This window comes from Grammomys surdaster, unplaced genomic scaffold (genome assembly GCF_004785775.1).
Source record: "Grammomys surdaster isolate TR1022 unplaced genomic scaffold, NIH_TR_1.0 255, whole genome shotgun sequence".
Classification (NCBI taxonomy): Eukaryota; Metazoa; Chordata; class Mammalia; order Rodentia; family Muridae; genus Grammomys; species Grammomys surdaster.
In genome coordinates, this window is record NW_021604696.1 from 5,863,235 (window position 1) to 5,870,404 (window position 7,170).

Genomic DNA, 7,170 nt, shown 5'->3' on the forward strand with positions numbered 1-7,170 from the left:
CCTACAGACGCTATCTCCCTACCAAAGGCTTGGATCAGAAACCAGAGTCTCTTTCCATGCTACAGAGCTCTCCCTGCACACTGACAGAGTGTGGGGTCCATGCTTTAATGCCAGAAAAGAAGGAGGGTCATGGGAAGCTGGGAGGTTGACGAGGCGGAGGGTTCAACTCCAAGTAGATAAGACACATTTTATGCACCAGGACACAGGCTACTAGACAGGCAGGCCCTGTCAGGAACCCAGGTGCACACAGGCTATATACAACCATACACAGGCACATACCCAGACTGGCACACACACCCACAGACAAACACATGGGCAGGCTGACGGAGGCAAAGACTCGGGCCTCCAACATCAAGGCCATCTTCGATAGACTCCTACAGAAGTAATGCTGTGCCGAAAAATAGCTACACAACCAATTACATCACCCCTCACTTTGGGAGTCCTTGAACATCCTGTGTCAGCCATTTGGTGCTGACTCATAGTCTCCTGCATGTCCAGTGTCCGTCGTTTATAAGTGACTCATACTGGATATCCATATCAGCGCTATGATATCTAAATATAAATGAGCCCTCGCAGCCTTCTATTCTTGGCATTCGATGTACTCAGCCATAAAGCCTGACAAGCCCGTGTTTGTCAGTCTGTAGGCTTGTGTGCCCACCTCTGTGTTTAGGTCTATCTGTGTGCCCGTGTCTGCATGTGTACAGTCCATGTATGTAGCCATGTGGTGACTGGTTGAGGTCAGTTTCTCCCTACATAGTGTGTAGTGATAAAAGTATATCTTCTCAGGACTGGAGAGATGGCTCAGCAGTTAAGAGCACTGACTGCTTTTCCAGAGGTCCTGAGTTCAACCCCCAGCAACCACAGGGCAGCTCACAACCATCTAGAGTGGAATCTGCTTCTGTTGGGGAATGCCCTCTTCTGGTGCGTCTGAAGAGATCGGCAGTATAAATAAATACATAAATCGTCAAAAAAGAATTAGTATATCTTCTCTGCCTGAGGCCCCTCAAAATTCTCTTCAGCCTGCTTCCCACAACCCTCCTCCTTTCTTGGCATTGGATCATGGGTCTCACTGATCTTTAGTGCATGTGTGTGCTTGTGTGGTGAATGGATCGTGTGTGTGCACATGCATGTGCAGACCTAAAGTCGGCCTCCTTCATCCTTCTCTTCCTTTATTACACTCCACAATTATTTTTGAGGCATGGTCTCTTGCTGAACTGAACTTCATCAATTGGGCTACACTGGCTGGCAAATGAGCTTCAGGGATATTACCAGTCTCTATCCAAAGCTAGAGGTATAGACACAGGCTGCCACGCCAGCAGCCATATTGCTTTCCCCAGTCATGTGACATTCTGTTTACTACCTGAGTCTTGGGAGCTGCCCCCTCCCTTGGGGAGCAAATGTTTTCATTCAGAGGCAACTGCTGTAACAGTACATAAGCTGCTACTGTCTCCGTCTTCTGACAAGGGTAAGCAGTTTGTTCAAAGTCCCTCAGTTGATAGAGTAGATTTAGGAGGTAGAACCCAAACTTTACAATTTCTAACTTTTTTTCTTTTCTTTCTTTCTTTCTTTTCTTTTCTTTTTTTCTTTTTTTCTTTTTTTTTTTTTTTTGGTGGCTCTGAGAATTGAACCTAAGGCCTCAGGCATGCTGGACAAACACCCCATCATTTAGTTCTTAGCCAATCCCTGTGTTCTAATTTCTATATCAATGTCTTTTCATCATGCTTACTTCACTGAGGTGATTTAAGAGGCTAAATGATTGAGCTGCGATCAGCCAGCAACAGCTGGGAACATATCGAGAAGTTAAGTCATCTCTCAGGTCCTTATGTCAGGTCACAAAGAAACCTGGGACCAATGTCTAACTGAGATGCTTGTTAGCATCCCAGAGCACACACAGGCCACTAGGTTCACTCAATGCCTAGGCCTCCTCTCTGTTCTTCTCACCCCGCCCCCTACCCTAAACCCCTTCAGCAGGGGCTTTGCTTCTATCCCCCCAACTTCTGATTCCTACAAAAACCTGCCATTCCGGCCACATGCTTTCTTGTTTCTTCTCCCTCCTGTGGTCCCTTTCTTTGCTCCCTCTCTCTTCTCTTCCTCTCTCACTCCCCCTCCCTCCTTTCCTGATCTAGTTCAGTCTGCTGGCCATGGTCAGTCTGGACTCTTCCAGATGCCTCTGGCTGAACTCATACGTACAATAAAAACCTTCTCCCGAGCTGTACTTAAGAGTGGTCATGTGCTCGCTTCGGCAGCACACATACTAAAACTGGAGCTGTACAGAGAAGATCAGCAGGGCCCCTGCCCTAAGATGACACGCAAATTCCCGAAGCGTTCCATATCTGTCTGCAGTGAGTGGGACGTAAACTGAATAAGTAAAAAACAAACAAACAAACTACAGAGTAACTGTGAGCATAGTCATATATATATATAACTTTAAATCCATATTTATCTTTATATTCATCTACTTATTTAGGATCACTATATATTGAAAACATATATATATTTATTTATATATATATATATATATATATATATATTAAAAACAACCACAAAAAAAAGAAAAAAATGAGAGGTCATGTCCCATTTCATTCATGTGGTGTTGAAAGCCTGGAGAGGCATACGTGAGCTCCCTTCCAAGGGACTCTGCCTCTCTGAACCAAGCTGCTGGCTTGACTATCCTACGGTATGTATGGACCGTTTGTTTCTATTGGCTTCTTCCACGCACTTCATTTGACTCCAAATTCTATAGTCTGTCTCTTCAGCCACTTTTCCCTCCTCTACCAAGTCCAACCATCCATCTCTGGTTGCTGACTCAATCAGTGCCCTCATTTTCATTCACTCTATTCTCTGGGCAGGGCACCCAGATCTAGGCTACCTTGCTGGTAGCCGTGGGGTAAAGCTAAAGCATTGTGTTCTATTAGGAGAAAGTAGGCCTGAGAAGAGCCCCACAGAGGGAGTGTCCAGATGACTAGGCAAGGATTCAAGTGGAGGGATAAAAGGAGATTCAAAACAATTACTTGTGTGCATCGCCTTTTAGCAGTCTCTTCTTTCCTATGTAAGTTCCAGAAGGGCAGAGACTGGGTCTCCTTCTCTCCATCCCCAGCACCCACCTGGCTGAGCCTTGTGCTGGACCTAAGACCAACACCCACAGGGTCAGGAGAAGGTTGCTTTTGTAAATGCAAGAAGCAAGACAGGCAGACTGTAGTCACCCAGAGGCCTGCCAGCCACCATGCCCCTTGGCATAGGCAGAGGAGGTCATCCAGAGGTCTGCCAGCCTCATGGCCCACCTGCAGCCAGAGCCACTACAACGTGCAAGTATGTGGTGGACAGATGGGAGAGAAAGAGATGCGGACACGGGGAACAGTTTGAGCATTTTGAAGAGAGACGGAACCAGACACTTAAAGTAGAGAGGAAAGGCCTCTTATGAGTAGCCAGCCCTGGCACCTGAGGCCCCGGTGAAGTCCCAGCCCATGCTGCCACTGAGAGCCATGTCTGGGTCTATGGCCACACAGCGGCAGGGGTCTGTGACTAGAGACCATGGGGATGTCCCTGGTCTGGGCAGCCACCTGGGACCATGTAGATGTCCAAGGGCTGCACAGAACTGGTCCCGCCCCTCACTGGCTGTGACACTCCGGAGAGCTGGCTCCACATTTCATTGGTGGCAACATTTGAGAGAGGGGGCCCTGCACCTCACCCAGTACAGTGGAGCTGACCCTCATGGCACGGGCATAGATGAGCCGCCCAAGGGTGTGAGCATGGGAGAGCTGACCCTGCCACTCATTTGCCACAAGGTGGCACAGGTGAAGAGGTGATGCCCTCACTACCCTTGCCTCTCACTACCTACAGCATCAGGAGACTGGGAGCTGGGGTCATAGAATGGATGAGCTGCCCCTGACTTTCACTGGCTACAGCACTCCGATAGCAGGTCCTGCACCTCACCTGGGCAGCACAGGAGATCTGGCTCTGATGGAGGGAGCATGGGTGAGCCAGCACGGAGGGTGTGTGAGAACAGCATAGCTGGCCTCGCCCCCTTATGCCCCCGCCCCCTTTCTGGCCCCACCCCGTAGTTGGCCCCGCCCCTCACTGGCTACAGCACCTGGGAGAGTGGGCCCTGTGCACAATAGAGCTAGTACTGGAAGCATGAGTGTGAGTGAGCCAGCCTCGAGAGCGAAAGCACTAGAGTGGAAGAGCTGACCCTGCCTACTACCAGTGGCCACATTGGGTGGGTTAGCCAGTGCAGGGTTAGAGAGCTCACCCTGGTGGTGCTGATGTGGGACAGCCAGCCAGCTGATCAGCTCAGCTACCACACAGGCCCAGATCCAGGACTTTGAGTTAGACCACCCCAAAATCTACACCATCTGTGAACTGTTGGGATGCATGAAAGGACCGGTGCTACTGATCAAAGCAGCAGGATTTCCATGGCACAGGGCAACAACAGGATAACCTGGAGGAGTCACAGTAAGGATCCAATATTGATGGTGTCACAGAAGCCAGAAACGTCAAACCAGACCTTGAAACCAGAGAACTCATTGCAAAGAACATTTGCAAGTAAAGATGTGTGGACAGAGGGACATGGACATACTATAGGACACACCGTGATACACTACAGTTTCCATGCTGAGATGTTTTCTATTTTTTATTTTGTACTTTTTGTTTGTTTATTTGCTTTATATTTTCTTTTATGGGGGAGGTTGCAAGGGCAGATACAAGGTCACGGGAGGTGAGTGGGACTGGAAGGCATGATATGAAATTCACAACGAATCAATAGAAAGTTAAATAAAAAAAAAGCGAGTAGCACGGCCTGTAAACTCTACCAGTCCACAGGCAAAGGCCAATTTTATTTGCCTTTATAAGGGGCCTAGGCCTCTGGTTACATGGCTAACTGTGATGAGTAACCATGACTGTCAACTTGATTAGATCAGGAACCAACTGAGAGCCATGTCTCTAGACAAGTCTCTGGGGTCTCACTTGGAAGGATTAATAGAATGGAGAAGACCTTACCCTTGGCTGGCCAAACATAAAATGCTAGAGAGAAAAGCTGTTTTATTGTGTCTGTCTGCTCTGCCCTTTTCTGGCAAGTGTGTCTGTCCTGTTGCTGGCTTTCTACTGACAGTAAAACCTATAATAGTTCAGCCTTCTGAGATTGACCGAGAACCAGTGGCTGTCCAGCAACTTCAGGCCTTCAACCACATTAGGATTGCTGAGCTAACCAGCTTCATGGAATGAGCAGCCACAGTGTCTCTGATTCCCCAATGTGCCGACAGCCATTGCTGGACTACCCAATGTGTGCTATACATAACCCGTAAAGTAATCAAGCACATCACTTTTTAACATATATTTATTCTATCGGTGCTATCTCTCTTGAAGTAATACACTAACAAGAAACAGGAGACCAGAAAACCTATTTTCCATGGACCTACTGCATGAAGTAAAATAGAACAGGCGTTGGAAAGTATACATGCTTCCTTTCAGAAATGAACACATGTAGATACAGAGTTACTTGGGCTAGAAGCACAAGAAAACCTAACATGGTCAGAGTAGAAGAGGTGAGGTGCCAAGATGGACAGGACTGGGCTAGCTGCTCCATACTTGGAGCAGAGCTGGAATTTTACTCTGTGTTAGGTGGGATATGTGGGAGGGAGGGGTGCATCTCTTGGATTCTGCTGTCCTGAGATTACGTTGGCCTCTGTTGAGAAAGGGATCCAGCGAGCCCAGTGTGGACTGAGAAACCTTCAGCTTCCCTCACCCACTTGAAGTTTTAGAACAGGATTCGTGGTCCTCTGTACCTCATTGCTATTCTGAAATGTTGTTTCTAAAATGATTTTTTTTTATGTGCATATGTCTGTGTCTCTGTGTGTGTGCGTGTGCGTGTGTGTGTGTGTATGGCCATGTGCCCATGGAGGGCATGGAAGACCCTGAAACTGTAGTTAGAAGCAGTAATGAGCATCTTGTCACGGTGTTACAGACATTCTGGTCAGAGATACAGAACACTCTACGGTCTCTGGGACTTTTTTTCTTATGGCAGAGAGAGAAATATAATACAGCAAAGTCTTTTACATATTTATGCTCTTCTCCTTATAGGGAAACTTCATCCTGGTGGGTATTTAGGCTAATGGCCAGTGAGGCCTAAAAAGCTAGAATGGAAGATGAAGAGAAAGAAAAGGAGTTCCAGGAAAGATATACTGAAGTTGCACACATATCCAAGGACACTGAACAACCTCCAAGGCTGTCCTGTGTTTTGCTTCTCCTTAGCTCACAGGGGCCCCTAACCTGTAAGTGATGGAAACCAACCTTCAGTCTCCTGAAGACAGCATGTTACTTTGAAAAAGAAATACTGTCTAGAGTCGCCTCTACTTGGTCCCCAGCTGGTAGCACTGTTTGGGGGAGGTTATACAACTTTAAGAGCTCAGAGCCTTGCTGGAGGAAGTATATCACTAGGCACAGGCTTTGAGAGTTTATAACCTTACCTCATTTCCAGTTTGCCCTCTCTGGTTTCTGAGTGTGCACAGCTGAGATGTGATCCCTAGGCTTCCTGTTCCTACCCCAGTCATCTGCTTGCTGCTATGCCTTCCCGCTATAACAGACTCTCAGTTCTCCAGAACCATCTACCCAAATGATTGCTCTCATTCATATGTTGCTTGTTAACTGTGGTATTTTATCATGGAGACAGAAAAGTAGCTGATAAGTGCTCTCAAATCCCTCCCCTCCTCTTCAAGAATATCGATCGAGAGTTGTTCTGATCAAAAAGAGTCCAATTCTTGCCATACCCTAACTCAACACCTTTTAAGATGCAGCTGAGAAGCCAGATGTATCCTGAGGCAGCAGCAGCAGTTAAAAGTGTTGATGTAGACTCATAAAATGACCCTGGTGGAGATGACAGTCTGCCACAGGCCTGGTGTGTTCCCTCACAGGCTTCTTGGATGTGGCAGACTGCATGATGAACTAGTTTCCAGAGTCTCAGCAAGATGAAGCACCTATGGAGGTCAAAAGGAGCACAATATGACCACCAGTGACCACATATCTGCTGCCTGATTTGTGATTGGTTCTTGTGTAAGATGTCATGGCCTGTGACCCGGGGATACCCTGATATACCTAACATGGCTCAAGGGATTGACTCAACTGAGGCAGTAAGGGAAACACACACACACACACACACACACACACACAGAGAGAGAG

The 7,170-nt window shown here is 47.4% G+C and overlaps 1 non-coding gene across 1 annotated transcript; it reads left to right on the top strand.

The window, feature by feature from the left end:
- Positions 1–2,230: 2,230 nt before the first annotated feature.
- Positions 2,231–2,337, top strand: LOC114627643. Its single transcript, XR_003712390.1, has one exon. It is a non-coding gene; the product is annotated as a U6 spliceosomal RNA (small nuclear RNA).
- Positions 2,338–7,170: the final 4,833 nt, after the last annotated feature.